The sequence below is a fragment of the Centrocercus urophasianus genome, unplaced genomic scaffold (assembly GCF_019232065.1).
Source record: "Centrocercus urophasianus isolate 14NV4802_14NV808 unplaced genomic scaffold, USGS_Curo_1.0 seq_14, whole genome shotgun sequence".
Lineage (NCBI taxonomy): Eukaryota > Metazoa > Chordata > Aves > Galliformes > Phasianidae > Centrocercus > Centrocercus urophasianus.
This window is the reverse complement of record NW_024884586.1, coordinates 21,872,755-21,889,677: the sequence shown is the minus strand read 5'-3', so window position 1 is coordinate 21,889,677 and position 16,923 is coordinate 21,872,755. Positions and strand designations below refer to the sequence as shown.

Sequence of the window (16,923 nt, the reverse complement as noted above, 5' to 3'; positions counted from 1 at the left end):
AAAGGCCATTTTATAAAGTATAATAGTTGTGAAGTACAGTAAATACTCTATGAAAAACTAGTGAATTTTTGCCTGCAGATCACTGATTTCTTCACTACTCCTCAAAGTCCGCTGGGTCTTCAATGTTCTTCAAATATTTCCAGATTCTGGGAAGAGCCATCAGTTTCTCCTCTGATTCGATTTTCTATTTTCTTTTCAACTGTCTTCATTCTAATCGCAGTTGTCTTTACCTTAATAACTTTATGGTCCCTTACAACTTGTAAGATAACTGTATTTTTATAACAATTTTTCTCTACCCCCCAGCAGCAACTCTCAGAGCCTGTATTCTTATTACTGATGGCCAAGCATTGACCTTTTTCTTGTCTTCCAGCATTTGTAACTTTGCACAACTACCACATCCTGGTCACATAGGTAGAGATTTAATAAACTGACCTGGTTGATAACTATTACTAAAAATATACTTTGTTTATTCTTCTGCCCGTTTTTACAGTTAAGGAAACAAAAGACAGAGAAACATAATGGATGACTGGCTTGCAAGTGAGAAAATTCTCTTTTATTAGAAAACGATGATTTATATTAATAAGTATGTAAGAGCTTTTGGCACAATTTTTTAACCCAAGTACTGCTTTTTTTAATTGGCAATAAGTTAAATTAAGTTCCTCATTTTGATTTGTGTTTTGTCTGTGACGGTAACTCATGAGCTGTCTTCCTGCCCTTACCACAAGCTTTTTCATCCCACAAGACTTCTCATCTTTCTTACTCCCCTGTCCAGTTGAGAAGAGGGGGTGAAAGTGTGAGTGGAGAAGCACCTGAAGACCAACCAAGGTTAACTTGCCACACTGGGGTATTGCACTGGTGTTTAACATGGGCCAAAATTTTATAGGTAATTACTCAATTGTCTAAACAAGATGCATGCACCAGGTTGGACTACATTATAGGTGAATGTGAAGCGTTATTACAAAGCTGACACTATCATCATCTGTTTCTGGAAATATGAGATTTAAAGGAAATAACCTCTTTGTTAATGTAAGGTATGATTTTTCTTATAGGACAAGTAATTGGTACCTGAGCATCTTGAGGAGGGAATGCTCAAACTGGTTGTGAACAGTCCAAAAATAATAGCTGGAGCAGAGGATGATGATTGGACTGGGATGTAACAGGGCAGAGGGAAGGGGCAGACTAAGTGCAAAGGAAAAGCAGATCTGGAAAAAGGCCTGAAAGATACTCAGCTTTTATGGTAGCTAATGTTTGTAATCTTTAGGCACTACTTAATAATTAATTGAGATTAGTAGCATACATAGAACATGAGTTCAAAACTGTTGTTCTACTTTTCTGCTACTAAATATTTCCATGGGTAACACTTGCAAGCTTTATTGCTGTGTGTATAGGGGATGATATATATTACAGTGCTCTGGTTTTCCCTCAGTCTTTAGGGTGTAGCTCCATACTTTGTTTCCCACAAACAGTATGGCACCTGCTCTGAAGATTTTTCCCACCCTCGTAGGGTTTATTCAAGGCTATAGAATACGTTTCTCTAACAGTTGACTTTTCATGGTGTCTTAATGGGAGTGGAATATTTTAATCAGCATTTTAGGAAAAAAAAAAAAAAAAAAAAAAAAAAAACAAACAGATGATAGAGAGACATAAGGCAGGTAAGACATACTAATTTTGAAAAATTAGTTCATTCTGTTTTGAAATACCTCAGCCTGTGGATTAATGAAGATGAGGAAATTTGTGGACAGGAAAGAGAAAAAATAACGAAGCACATTGCGTTGGGTGCAGGGATGATGGAATCAGAGCTTCACACATAATCCAGACATTCCCGAACTTTTATATTTGACTCTAAAGGAGTGTGAACATTGCTATGATAGTACTGAATATTTTCAAATAGGAAATCAAGCATTATGATATTTGTTTTAAAGCTTCAGTGATGATACTTTTTGGAGGTATTATATACCATCAACATATCGGAACTGAATTTAACTGTTATGAAGTACTTTTGAAACTGGATATATTAGTATCAAACATTGAAGTATCTCATCTGTATCCTTAAAAGGCTTAAAGAATTGTTTTCATTGTGTTCTCACAACTCCAGCTTCCATCAAGAGAGCTGAGGAACAAAAATAATAACTTCTAACTTGCAGGGAACCAAGTCAGAAATTCCAGGTAAATTCTTCTTAAAATTAATTTTACTCAGCTGCTCTGCAGGTGTAGAGAATTTTGGCCAGAGCTGCAGTTCTTGCGGGCTACAGTCGTTACTGAAGCTTCTGAGCACACATTTCTGTTGGAATGCAACTGATGTCATGGAAAAACAGGACCTTCCTGGTAACACTTAACAACAAGAAGTATAGTAAACAGTAAATGTTACCTCCTCCAAGATACTGGACTTTAAAGAGGCTTAATGGGATGGTTTCCATGTGCCAAGAAACATAAACTTTTACTGATTTAACTACAGTTTTCCTAAAAGCACTAGCCTGCTGCTGAGGTTTAGCTATGATTCTGATATGCCTAATAAAACTAGAAATAGTTCTATTTAAATCTTCAAATAGCCTGAATTTACCGTTCTTTCCACCACCAAACAGTTTTATGGTCTTTCACATTAGAAATCAGTAATGGTATGTTAGTTACAAGGGAAATAGCACTGTAATTTTCATGATTTGCAAAACACTGTTTCTTTCCAAGGTATATTTTTCCTCTAATTAAATGAATGAGCTGACTTTTTTTCGTACGCAGCTGTATAGAAGTGGACAACAGTTCAACTCCGTTTTTTGTTTTTAAAAAATTTGTTCCCAGCTTAAAACTGTTTTGCACCTGTAGCGTTACTTATGACTTATGGGACAATTTAGGGCTTTGCCATCGGAGAAGCATTCATTTATTTACAATGTCTGTGCGGTTTACCTTTTTATCTGTAGATAGAAAACCACACCACTTTGACCACTTTGACAACTTCTCTTTTTAAACAGACGTAATGGAGTAGAGAAAGTTGAATAGCCCAGAACATACCAGCACATTCTTTTTCAGAGCACCAATATAGCTCTTAGTATACTTTTTAATGACCAAATTGACTATGAGATACCATATGCTCATCTGGTACCTTTTGGCTTAAATCTTGAGATTGTTGTCAGTTCCTTTGTGGTTCTAGAGAAGATATACAATAAGTATTGTCACTCAAAGATACTTTTGGAGGACAGAGCTAACGCTCTTTTTGTTGACTTCAAGCCATGCTTTCCTTGTACATAGATGACAATCTGAAACAACTTCCTAGAGTGTAACAGTGCTATAGATTTTGCACTGCATACTTCAAAAACTTCATTTGCACTGGAGTTGGTATTCCTTAAGATAACTGCAAACAGGACTTTAAATATAGGAGCAGAAGACTTATAAATAAAAATGCAGGGAAACACTTGGAAATATCCAGACATTGTGCATAAGGTTTGATCGTGCGTTAGAATAGTAAGAGAAATGAGGGTTTTCTTCTCTAGTTTTCAGAGTTTCTTTATTTCCATTTGAGTGTCCAGCTCTTTTTTGAAAAAGGATGTTGCAATGCGTTCACTGGTATCTTAATGATCGGCTTTGTGAGTCAGCTTATGTTTGTCAACATTTATCTGGCAAGATCAGATCTGCTGTCTGTGATAAGGTCAAAATACTGCTGATTCGGTGATCTGGTATCTTGAGTCTCCCCAGCACCTTGGAAGAAAATGTTCTATGTTCCACTGCAAAGCTGTGTGCCTCCTCTTTTTATTAGAATTAAGTTACCTGATCCTAGTTGTGACAAAATAAATGTCTATTTCTAGCTGTTGTGACTTACCCGAACATTAGGAATCTATTCTGCAACTTTTTTTTTTTGTCACTGCTATATGCTGTAATAACTTGTATGTTATAATAATGTAGTTCTTCCTGCTTACCCTGTTGGAGTTTAAAGCGCAGTAATTTTTGAAGTTAATAGAAAACTGACATTTTGAGGCAGAAGAAGGAGAATGAGGAAACCATTTTTGGTAAATTTATTTATTTTAAAATAGCAGCAGTTCAAGTTGTTTGAAAGTTAGAAATATTAGAACTAGACCTAATATTATTGAGCAATCTATGAGCAGATCAGTGAAATGACACAAATAGGAGAAAAAAAAAAGCCATTTCTTCCTTAGAGTCTAGTAGAGTTCAAACTGCATGGATATCCCTCACTTGTGTAGGCCTGTGTCACATTCAGTTCTGGACAGACACAAAAGTTGGATATTTTATGATCTAGACAAGAGAGCGAAAAATATGTTTTAGATCTTCTGATTATCTGAACAGCATTCTTCTTTTAAATCATTGGGAAAAGAAGAACAGGGAAATCCGGGAAGAATCTTAAGAGTCAGCTGGGCTTTCCAAAGGTGCCTTCTATGCTAGCAGTCAGTACGGTGGGTCTCTCTTTATTTAACCTCTGATAGACAGGGTCTGCAATATCTCTTTTTGCTTAGTGTTTTTTTCTGAAGTTCAGATGCTTTCTGGGCAGTTTGAGGAGCTTGTTGGTTATTGTATCCTTACATTTTTGTTTGCTTAAATACCTGCAAAGGGTTGTGCTCATAGAGTTAAAGTTGATTATCAGTGGCTGTAAAAACTTAAAGAGTTTTCCAAAACTTCTTGATTTAGAGTAGGAATCGTACCAAATACTATTCTCTTTTTTTATTTCTGGAAAGTTTGAAAGTACATTCGGGTGAACAGGAGGCTTTTTTTAGTGGTATCACTGAAAACTGAAAATTGCTGCTGATCTCTTGGCCAGAGCCTGTAAAAGCTTCTGTACAAATAAACTTTCTTTCTTGGGATATCCAGCTGTCCCCTTCTTTTGATATTGCAAATTTCCCATGCTTTTTTCTTAATGGATACTACAATTAATAACTTTCCAGTTCACATAAGAATATGCCAGATTGTTTTCTAGGTAACCACCATGTTTGTATTTCAGTACTCCCTTGTGCTTGACTAAGGGAGGAAAACTTGGAGTGGGTGAGGGGAACGTTGCACTCCAGAGTGGGGGGGCACAGTTTCTCCAAAGATGACTTTTCTGACTGCTAGGGATTCCTTTGTGCAGTTTATCTCATGCGTACTTCTAATGCAAATTACACATTAAAGGTTAGTGAGAGAGTTGCATAAGCAAACCCTAGGAGGATCTTTAACTCCAATTTCCATCAACTTCTCATCATCTTTTAAAAAAAAAAAAAAAAAAATTGCTAACAAAATGTCTATTTTTCCTGTTAAGAGCAGAGATTCCACTGACTTAGCCCCACCTGGGATATGCATAGAAGGGATTCTGATGAAGTTGAGCTGGTTTGAAAACACATTTTTAAAGACTAGGATTTGTTTCCTGTGTAGAAGTATAGCAGAAAGTTTTTGAGAACATTTCACACGTCTCTCTCATTTCGTCCTCCTTCTACCACATTTGTAAAATTTACTTTTTGTCCTGTTAGGAGCTGAGAGACTACAGCTGGCAGAGAATGAAACTTTTTTTAGACATAAAATATCAGAGGCAAAATAAACTTGAGTCAGAGATTTGAGCACTTTACTCTGTCTTTATTTTTGTCTTGCTCAATAAAGTGAACTCCTTAAAAACCCACAGCAATTTAAAGTCTGTGAACCTGCTCTATCTTTAGTAATGAAAATAATGATCAGTTACATTAAAAATTTCAGTCAATTGCTTCCTCTAGATCTAGAGTTTTCTCAGAATTGGAAGCATCTCTGATCATTGCTGTGCTGAGAACAGCATCTTGCACTTCATGTAAAATGAACAGCTGCTACCCTCATATAACAGCTTAGAAGAGACTAAGCCTGTTGTTCACACACTAATGAAAATTTATCCTTCTTAAGCAATTTGCAGAGGTTCTGACCAAAAAATTCACCAAATAGAAGATTTAAAAGATTTACTAAATCAATCCTTGGGAAGATGGTACAGCACCATCTGCCGTTACCTGTTGCTTTCTCCAGTATTAAATAAGCCAAATAGTGGCCCCTCTACAGCTTTTCCTCAGTCAAATTCACAGTTTATTAGCTTTATAGTTGTGGAGTTTTTCTCAGTGCATGCTACACTTCTATTGTCCTTCACTGTAAATGACCTCTTGGGTCTTTGTGGTTTGAACAGCAGCACACTACAAGCCTTAAGCATTCTGAAGCTGAGGCAGCAACCTCAAAATGTAATAATGGCTTAAAAATAATTTTAAAATCTGCGATATCCTGACGTTCTTTATCTCGCTACCTCTTTGTGAGTTTTTCATTTATGTAATTGGGGTCAAAAATGCTTATAACAGTAACAAATGTATTACTAAGTAATACACAGAATTTAAATATCAAGAGAAATACCAAGCATCTGAGACTGGCAGAATCCCCAGGTGTTATCCTCTGCCACAAACAATGTGTTCTGCGCAGAAGCCAGCAGTTATGAAGCAGAACAGCCGTATCCCAAGGAACAGGCTGCTGGCATCTGCTGGCTGTGCTGCCCATGTTCTGCCCCAGCATCCCTGAAAGAATGGGGTTCTGTCTGTTGTTAGGGGGCTGCTGTAAAGTGAGCATTAAATACAGAGAATCCCCTTGCCTGTTCCGAGTTTTACTGACTCATGCAGGTGCCCTCAACTTACTCTTGTAAAGTCTTTGATGTTTATCATTAGGATGTTCCTCTTAAATTTATGTGAGGTCAGGCAGAGGTCAGAATGTCCTGTCCAAATACCTGGTTTGCACACCTCTAGCAGTTCAATAAAATTCTTGCAGGGTCACGTGGTGGTTTGCCCTTGCAACTTTATGTGACAGGCTAGGGAGCATTGAAATGCATACTTTTTTTGGCATTTGATTATCTTGTGCGCACCATGACTTTGAGTAGATGCATTGTTGTTCCCATTTATTCCTGGGGCTATTTATACATTTTGTTTACTTGTAGTTAGGATTTTAAGCACCGTTATGAATGTGACTACAGGCAGAGCCATTGCTTCAGTGCCTCTCATGAAATTAAGCGGTGTATGAAAGTGTTTCAGTCTTCCAACATCACATGGTCTCCAAAATAATGTACTCTAACTTTGGAATCAATGAATGAATATTCTCATATCTGGCTTAAATATCTAGAGATATTTTATTAGAAGAGCTCTGGTTAAGTAGCTTAGTTCAGGGAACAGAAGCAGGAATTGCTAAGTCTGCATTGTGATGATGGGAGGGAATTTGTGCCTCAAATCTGCAGGGCACACAGAAGGCCAGTGCTTGAGATTTGCAGCAATGCCTTCTGAAAGGTTATAACCAAAACTGTAAGATCAAGGGAATTAAATGGAGGCAGCTGCTGGAAAAAAAATGCCTAATTTATACTGCCAACCTGTAGTGGAGTGGTTTAAATAAGAATGTTTGGTTGTGTTCACTGGGGAAAGGAAAAAATGGCTTAATTCTCTATTTTACTTCTATGGATCCAAAAAAGAAACGAAGATGATTTTGTCAACTCTTATAGCCTGGCAGATTGCAAAATGTTGAACATAGGACAGCCAACTACTTGTCTGTGCATGCAACACTGTATAAGAAGCTGTAGGTCACTGCAAACTTTCTGTCCTTTCTGTGAAGTTCTGGGCATTGGTCATTGCTAGAAGCAAGATTGCAGATAAGGTAGTCAATGGCCTTGGTTATCCAGTTGCTATGGTCATAAGGGTCATGAAGAAATATTAGTCAGGAAAACCAGAATTTGTCTCTGCTCTACATGTCAAAGTTTGATATATGTCTGTTATTGTTTGACTTCAAAATCATCTGCACTGTCTTTAGTATGCACTGGAACTTAGATGATGCATAAGCCATTAGAAATTAAAACCTGCTGCCTTGCTTCTTTTTAAAACTGAAAACAAACACATTTCAAATTTAGATTTCCTTTTGTAGATTGTTTACTGCAAGCTGAATGGAACATTTTTACATACTAGCAGAGGAATTCACATTAGACAACTTATTTTAAAATCTTCTCACATACTTGTTTAGATTAGAAGGGAGGTCCTTGTGATCATCTAGTCCAGCCTCACACATCATCTAAACATTGAGCTATAAATAAACTGATATTATCAGTCAGTGTTGTATGCATTTTTTTCTCCCTGTGTTTGCAGCAGATTTTTGAGGAGATAACAAAGAAAACAGTTAACAAAAAAGCAGTAATCCTAATGATTATACGAGTCCTCAGGAATCCGTTTGATATGAATCATGACTTCTTGATAGTGTTCTATTTCATTTACTTTCCTATATACCTAGACTGTTTTAAGAAAGAAAAGAAGGATAGTGTTATCACTGGCGAGCACTTTGTATGGCGTTGTGTACTGTGAATGTGGTGCTCACAAAGCAGGCTTTTCCATCTGAATTGTGATGGTGTGTCTGAGCTTATGGATGTAAAACCCCCTGATATTTCAGTCCTGGGCTCTTTGTTGTGCCTTTGAGCCTCCCATCTCTTTCTGCATTTGTTAAAAACTTAAACACAATGACACTGTGTTATTTTCCATCAACATATCTACCTGAATGCTGATACAAAGGAGGATCAGGTAATACAAACGACAGGGGAAGCAAGGTGTTGCTCCTTTTGATCACAGCGGGCTTATCAATTTAGGCAAACTCAGTAAGAGTGCAGCCAAATGAAAATATCCTTCTATGGAAATAAAAGTAAAAGTATATGAATGTGTCTTAAGTGCTGGATTTCTTCCTCCCATTCTCAGATTACAAAGAAATTGTCACTTGTGAACGAACTTCTCGGTTTGAGCTATGGACTCCTTTTTCTGGTACCTTCTGTTATACAGACGTTTATACAGCATGTAGTACTTTCACCCCTGCATTTAAGTTAACTGGAAATATCCGCTGGAGATTTACTACTTGCTTTATTGCAGTCTCTCCTTTAGACCATCAGGTATAATTCCAGCTGGGAAATAATAAATTGGAGAACATTTAGTTTGCACATGGTGTCTGATTGTTCACCAGTTGGGCTGATCAGTACAGTAGTAATTTAGTTAATAGGCAATATAGGCAATATAATTTCAATAAAGCACGTAAAGAAATCTATATTGCAGTGAGGCAGACTTTAAGATGATGTTATGGCTGATGTTCAAAGATTAACCACAAACTTTGTGTGCAGGCAACTTATCACTTCCTGTGATTGTTTTAATGTGTACTAAATAATACCAAAAGCGGTGGTTTTTACCACAAGAACACTGTGAACTCTCAGACTTTATTGCAGGCTGTGTATAAGAAACAAATTTAGCGTTTTCTCTTAATTGTGGTTCCTGGTGCTTGCTGCCAAAGCCAACAGTTTCCAGACCGTGGTTTGGGAATCAGCTCTACAGGTAGTGGTTGGAAAAATGATGTTAGAGAGATGGTGAGCCAGAGTGTGTGATGTGGAAATAGGAAAACAAGTACACTCTTCAGGGTGTTTGACCTAGAGAGTCCATGTGGATAAAGATCAGAGGCACCAGGAGATGGCCAAGGGATGTGATGGGGTGGCTGACTTGTGGCTGGGGCAGCCCTGTGACGTGAGAGCTGTATGCCTGTGCAGCACTGACACCTGGCCTGCCTGCACGTGGGTGGCCCTGTTCTGTCATGCCCAATGGGTGGTCTCAATCAGCTGCCCATTGGGTTTATTCTCCTCTGGAATAAAGTGGAACACCTTGGCAGGAACCCAGTGGAAGTGTCAAAACTGGTGATCTTCTTCACTGCCACCACCTACTGCTCCTGTCCTTCAGGCTGTGGTTCATTATCTAACACCAGAAGCTGCTTCCTCTCTACTGGCCTGCCCATTTCTCCATTACCTGATGGGAAAGAAGCGGAAAGTGGCACGTATGTTCGTACCCACCCTTGTTCAGATTGGTCCTTGAGCTGAAACAAAGGATTTGAGAGGCTTAAGACCTTGTGGATGCCTCCTGGATTCCTTCCTGCTGGGCCATTTCCTTGCAGCCCTGTCTGGTTCTTTAAGCTCGCCTGGCAGCATGTGCAGGCAGTCAAACCTGTATTGTGAAAGAGAAATAACACACTTTACATTGGTAATAATTAACTTCCATAGCCTTGTTTGCTACCTCTTTGTCATGTTTTTATTGTAGCTTGTTTGCTCAACTCTGAGGAAATTCCTTTTGGCATTTTATCAGTTTTTATGAACCTGAGTAAATGAAGAATTAAACCGTGGGCCTCAGGTGCAGAGGAAGGTTTTCTTTCTTTGGCAATTCACCTGTATAAACACATATCAGGGATGGGTGGAGTTCAAAGACAGCAACAGTGGAGTGGAAACGTAAGTTTCCCATAGTGTTTCTTGCTAATAGCCCGCTTGAGAAAGGCCTGATCATATATTCCAGACTGATAACCTCCTTGTCCTCAGCTGGGCGAGAAGGGCTGGGTGAATTGCTGTGCTGTTTGTGTGATCAGTGCTGAGCTCTGTGGAAAGGTACCTGTAATCTGCCCTTGCTTATGTGGACACGTCATGGCAAATAACTGCTGGAACAGAAAGGCTGGGTATTGAACTGCTGGGCTCATTGGCAGGAAATGCTGAAAACCGTCAGCTTGAATGTGTGAACGCTCTGTTATCTTCAACTTCCATGGGGACTTTTTAATGCAGTCTGAGTTTGAATGTCTCTTCTGTATACACGTGGTGCTTTGCAAAACATTGGTGCACTCCTAGCAAAGTGTTGCTTGGCAGCTGAGAGGAAGGAGTAGTTCGCAGTGTTTGAGGCATACTTACTTCAGTGTGTGAGCATGTGGGTTTGGCAAGGAGGAGAATTTGATCTTTTGTAATTTTTTTTTCTATTTATTTTTAAGAGGAATGTAATATGTCTGGGAATTTGGTGTAAACAATGTTTTTTTATTTTGCTACAGACTATATAAAAAACTGGACTTGTTTCTGTGTTGAAGCACTCTAAACAGACTTTTGTATGCAATCGCATTCTTCTTATCTACCGCTCCATGTACAGTGGTGGATTGTTTCTCTATGACTTCCCATAAAAATGTTTCAAAAGAATTCAAGAGACTTGCTTAGGCTGTGACTCCAAGGACGACATGGGCTGATGTAGCAGTCCATTCACCCAGCCTTTTGCTCCTGTGGCACACCTTGCCCTAGTTTCTACATTCGTTGCACCCAGCAGAACCAACCCTGGACAGCTTTTTAATCTGCCCTTGCACTGGCTTGGATGCTGTTAGCTCTTCTTCATGTGCAAGAGCACAGAAAAAAATACAGGCAGCAGAACAATGCAGGGTTATCAGGCTGAAATGCCTTAATGTAGGGTTCAGTGAAATGAGAGGTCAACAGGAGTAGAGTGGAAAACACTTGAGGTAGAGATCATGGTATGAAAATGTCCAGAATTTGAAGTACCCTGGAAGCTAAAATTGATTCTTTGTGTGCCCGTTGCTGCTGCTAGCACAGATGCTATTTTGAGATTTCATTTCCTGTGTGAACTTTGTGGATTTGCTGGAACCATTCTGCTTTCACAGGCAACTATGATAATCATCCCCTTTTCACAAGCTAGCAAAATTCTGTCTCAAAGCTTGTTAGGAGGTTTCTTCATGTTTCTCCGGGGAGGAGAGGAGGTTTTAGAGCCCTAATTCTTAGATGATTACACATTTCTTCTGTGTTTTCTAATTTACGCACTTTTGTTCTGCCTAGTTTGTACCTTTAGGAATGTATTGAACATCTTCTCTTGTGTATGACATACTTTGTGCCAGTGTAATTTGTTTTCCTCTTCTGAGATTACTCCCTGGAAGTATGTGTTAGTGTTTCAGTGTGGTTAAGTGAGGTGGGCTGTTCTTTTTGCATTCAATTCAAATTCTAATTCAGATTAAATTAATTCCTTGTGAGCTAGACTCTCCATTCCACTTTCCAGCTATCCTCTTCTGTTTTAAAGTGCGTATTATTCCAGGTGGTATCTTATTGATGTCTTGCATAATACTACAATACTTTCTCAAACAAATAGGAATTGCAGAAACAAAATAACCTGAGATACATCCAGAGTGAAACTGAAGGATCACATACTTGGTATGGATTTCAGATGGTAATAGGTGGTAAGACCAGAATATATGCCAGTCTGATACATGCAATAGCATATTTCCAGTAATGATCAATTGACTAAACAGATGATATCTAACTTTCTAAGAATCATTTAATGTTTTATGTGTCGTTTTCTTATTTACATTACCAAAGAAGAATTGATTTTGGAGCTTGAAAATGTTTTTCTTATTACAGAAGACTGTATTCAAAATATTATTTTTCTTCCTTCATTTCTCATCCTGTACCTGTAAACAGGAATAGAGCTGTTAATAAAAATTTAAGCCAACTGATGAGGAACTTGTTGAAAAGGCTTTTTTGTTTTCTAGTAACTTGTGCCAGCTGATCTCATGAAAACAGAATTACTGCTCTCTACAAAATTTGCTTGCTTTAATTGTTGATAAAATGTTGGCATTGTCTTTATTTGTGCACTTGATTTATCAGAGGTTTAGAGATGAATACAGCTATTGGTTTGGGATTTAAAAAGAAATAAAAAAGGCAAACTCCCTTATAATGAAAGCTGAACTTTAAGGTCTACTGACTTCAATGCATCTATTTAAGCTTCTGCCTGAACTGTGGTAGTGAGGTGTAGTACAGGTAAGTAGTTTCTTTTTTTGTATTTTTTTTAATGGGGCCAGTTAGAAAGGTGAATATTTGTTCCTTTCTTGTGTTTGGGTTCAGCATTGGTTTAAGTGTTTATTATTTCACTGTGTGGCACAGTTTGGGGAAGAAATCCAGGCTAAAAATAACCTTCTGGAAAAACATGCCGAGAGACATTAATAACCAGGTGAAGGTAAGCAAGGATGGTGCTTTTTAAAGTCTGCCTTGCTGCCAAAACAGAATTCTCATGTAACTCCCTCCCATCCACAAGCAGTGCAGATATGGCTGTGACAGTCTTTGTGGCATCCCTGTGCCCTGCTCACCAGTGACCTTTGAAATGTCACTTCTGGCCTGTACTTCTCCCCTCCTCCGGTCAGCAGGGCTGGCACAGGACTTCCTGAGGCCACCAGTGGGCTGGGTCAGAAACGGAAGGCAACTAGAAGGAACTGATCAAAAAGGTGGAAAGGTGGGGTTAGTTTGAATTTTAAACAGTTCCTCAGCTTGATAAAGGTGGAAATACGATTGATACAAGCTGCTCAGGTTGTCACTGCCACACGGGGAAGGAAACAGCTGTGGGAGCCCTACCTGAACTGGCTGCTGTGCTTGGTAGATGAGAAGGACCTAAATAGCTGGAAGAAGCATTAACTCTCAAATTTTAAAAGCATACATGTAAAAAAATGGTATATCTGACTGCAAATCTGCCATTTCCTGTGTACAGTGTATAAAATAAGGTTTTCCTGGCAGTTAGAATGTAGTAAACCCAGTCCAGCATAAGTTGCATGCTTAAGAATGTTTATACATGATGAAGAGAAAGCACGAAGTATCTCCTAACCTGCAATGTGCAGCTCAGGCTGTAATCTTTTACACCATCTTTCAGTATGGACACTTTCATTACTTCAAAATTCATATGCTGGATATAGTAAAAATGAGTAGTGAATTTCACAGTTCAGAAGTGAAAAGGCAGCCAATAACACAAAGGGAGAACTTCAAGCACTTCAGTTGTTACATGGGGGAAAGATTCTTCGTTAGAACTCTTCTTTCGTAACTGAAACATTTCTGTGAGATGTTATAATTGTTCTTCAGTATTTCCTAAAGTATTGCAATTATTCTGTGTCCATGTGCTATGCTCAGTATAAGTAACGTTTTCCACACTCATGGGTATTCTTTGCCTTACGCTGACATCTCAGTGCATCTTGCCTATTGCTTCTTGGAGTTTCATGGCTAGGACACTCCTAATTTTTGCCCAAAACTTCCCTGTAGTGTTTGGAACTGTAAATACACTGTGCTTCAGCTTTGTTATGCAACTATTTCTATGGATTTACATTTGTTTAAAATGATAAAAATAGACTTAACATACTGCTCTGAAAATTATTACTGGTTTTCCTGTATGTAGGCCATTACATCATAAGGAAACCAAAGTATGCTATAAGAGCATTTTATTTTTTTTCCCCCTCTTCTCTCGAGGTGGTGATATACCAAAGGCAGCTGTTGAACAGTGCTCATAACACGAGTAGAGGAGAAGTGAAATATTGAGAAAAGCTTCATCCATATCCACCAATACAGTGTAGTAAAAATTAATAGTATTAGTAGTAGAATAAGGAAAACTGTGCATTGGGGCTGTGTGATCTGCACCCAACCTGTCAGTATGACTGTTTTCTAGTGCCTTCCTTGTAATAATTACTAATATCTTGAGTGAGCTGCTGTATGTCACCATATAACTGTGCTTAATACTTACATATTTTACTGTGCAGCGCTCAGTTTATGCACAGAATGCACATTTCTTCTCAGTGAAGAAATATTGCTTTGGTATTAATAGACCTCTGGAGAAGATTATGAATTGTACCTCTCTTCCATCACTTTCTACTCCCACAGTGGCCTCATCTGTGCCCAGGTGAGCACATGGGGTGCTGCATGTGGGATCTTCCTTTGTGGCCGTCTATGTACTCTTGGTGAATGAATATAGGAACTGAAATTGCTTTTATTCAGAACAATTTCTTCAGAGGCCAGTGGATAAGTAGATAGCTTATGATCTCCTTTAATTGAAGTAGTATATAAAATGCCTTAAGCCACCAGTTGCTCAGTTTTTTTCAGAGGATTGCCATTATTACTATTGCAGGTCCACTGTGATGTGTGTTTTGAGTAATTGTCTGTGGAAGACGAAGGTCAGCTGAGGTTAGAAATAATGTATTCTCTTCTATACTACATAAATGTCTGCTTTCTGCTTGCGAGAGGCACAGCTCAAAACCAAAACTCACCCAACCCACAGAGAGTTAAAATATTTTTGTCCTAAGTCATCACGTCTGGCTGAGGAGCGACCTCAACCTTCTCCTGCTCTGAATCACTGCTAAGATAGCCACGTGCTCTAAATAGACCGCAGTGGATTGCAGTGCCAGAAACTGTTTGTCTTTTCACGTGTCTCGGATGGCTAAACGAATACAGCCTTGACATTGTTAGAAAGGGTGCAGCTACGCCCGGTTACTGTAGGTGTAGTAGCAGATTAACCACTCTAACTGCTTTCATGTGCGTAATCTTTCTAATCTTGATCTGGTGGCCATGTTGCTCTTCTCTTATGGCACGTAGGCAGTGCTTGGCTGTGGTTTTAATCCTGAAGTTTTCACAGCCGTAGGTGCAGACAAAAAAACTCCATTTCAAGGAGTTGCAAAAAACGTTACATTGACAAGAGTAAGTTACATTTATTTGAGCCTCTCTGCCCCCAAATTATATATTTGAACTGAAGAAAGCTATTGGAGTGATCCTTCAACTAATGTCTGAAAGTGATGCTTTTCATACTTACCCACTACTGTGAACTCAAATTCATGTAAGCAAACCAGCAAGCAGTTTCTGGCAGTAGCCAAAACTAGTACTTCAGAGGAACAAGAGATGCTGGAAACAAAGAAATTCTTTCTTGACTATTGTATTCTTGCACTTACAATTAAAACCATAACTTGCACAATTGCAAAGCTTACTGTGAGAAAGCTATCAAAGCCTTCCCTTACTGTCACCCACTTAGGCATGAATGAGAACTTGCTGTCTTTTAAAAACAGATGGGAGAGCTGTCTCTCATCTCATACTCATAGTTCTATCTAGGCTCTTTTGAATGCACAAGGTGAATATACTTTGGTTTTTATCAGTTTAGTTTTCACTTCTGACAACAAAGAAAAAAATTTTAGAAATTCGTTGGTACCTTCTTAGTAGTTTCCAGCTTTTTGTTTTCTCCTACAAGTTTGTGAGATGGTGTCTGAAGTTTTGATTGTGTCTCTGAAAGAGAAGAGCAGTTAACCTAAATGGCATTGTTTTCTTTAGACAGATTTCCTGAGCTTGCAGTTTTTTGGAATGACGTTGTCCTCTCCTGTCCTCACTTTGTATATTTGCCCTCTTTGTAACCAATTCAAAACATATCCAGGACTGCAAAGGTACAGCCTAGACTGCGGTGAAAAGCTCTAGTGAAGAACATGTTGTAATTAAAACAGGAATACATTAATTGAGTAGCTAAGTGCTGTGTTAACTATGGCAATAAAACTGTAGTTATACTATTCTTGTAGTTTGGAAGAATAAACAAGAAGCATTCAATTTAGAAAATGTGCAGGATCAAATAAAGCAGCAGTTGCCATTGGAGTTGCATTCATAAACTTCTCAGTCATGGGGAACGGTGCCTTATATTCTTCTGCTTTGTGTACATTCTAATGCTACTTTGACACTTGTCATATCTGAAGATGAAATTATGTTAATATCAGTAAGGCATTAAATGCTTTTATTAACAACTGTTTTATGCAATTTATTCTCTTTTGTATGTCATGTACTGAAATGTGTTTTCCAACGGACATTTGGAGACAATTAATACATTGTTTATATTAGATGATGTCTGGGAGGTACTCCTGATGCATGTTCAAGTATAAGACATTCCTTTGCCTAAAACTGAAGAAGAAATTTCCACAGGAACTGTAGCCATTTGTTGCCCTTGTGTCCCTGAATAGAAGGGACAGTAAGGAGCTGTGAAAGAGAAATAAAAGACATCAGGATAGAGGATATCTTTGCATAAGCATACTTTTTTGATTTAGAAAGGCCTGCAAGAAAACTGTGCCAGGCAGCCAAGCAGCTGTGCTAAATGCTGGTGCAGAAGCAGCTAATGTCCTCTGACACAGTCCAATGGCTTCAAGGTATTTGCAGTGTAGAGTGGGTGTTTCTGGACAGAGTCTGCACAAAGTACGGTTGTGTGAGGTATAAGATGTTTTCACTGCCCCTTGTGTAACCAAATCAAACATGTTGGAGATGGTAAAGATAGATGTGCATAAATAGAAGAACTGGCTTTTTCTTGCACTTTTTGGAAAATAATCACTGTAATT

The 16,923-nt window shown here is 38.5% G+C and overlaps 1 protein-coding gene and 1 long non-coding RNA gene across 6 annotated transcripts in view; one reads left to right on the top strand and one right to left on the bottom strand.

Moving 5' to 3' along the window:
• The window catches only part of RAD51B (RAD51 paralog B), a 345,434-nt gene that overhangs the window by 93,850 nt on the left and 234,661 nt on the right, over window positions 1-16,923 (top strand). The gene's annotated exons all lie outside the window — the stretch shown is intronic.
• LOC122157875 lies at window positions 12,208-15,901 on the bottom strand. The gene is made up of 4 exons (XR_006168039.1): window positions 15,765-15,901; window positions 15,375-15,463; window positions 12,904-13,026; window positions 12,208-12,228 (listed from the first exon to the last, which is right to left on the bottom strand). It is a non-coding gene; the product is annotated as an uncharacterized LOC122157875 (long non-coding RNA).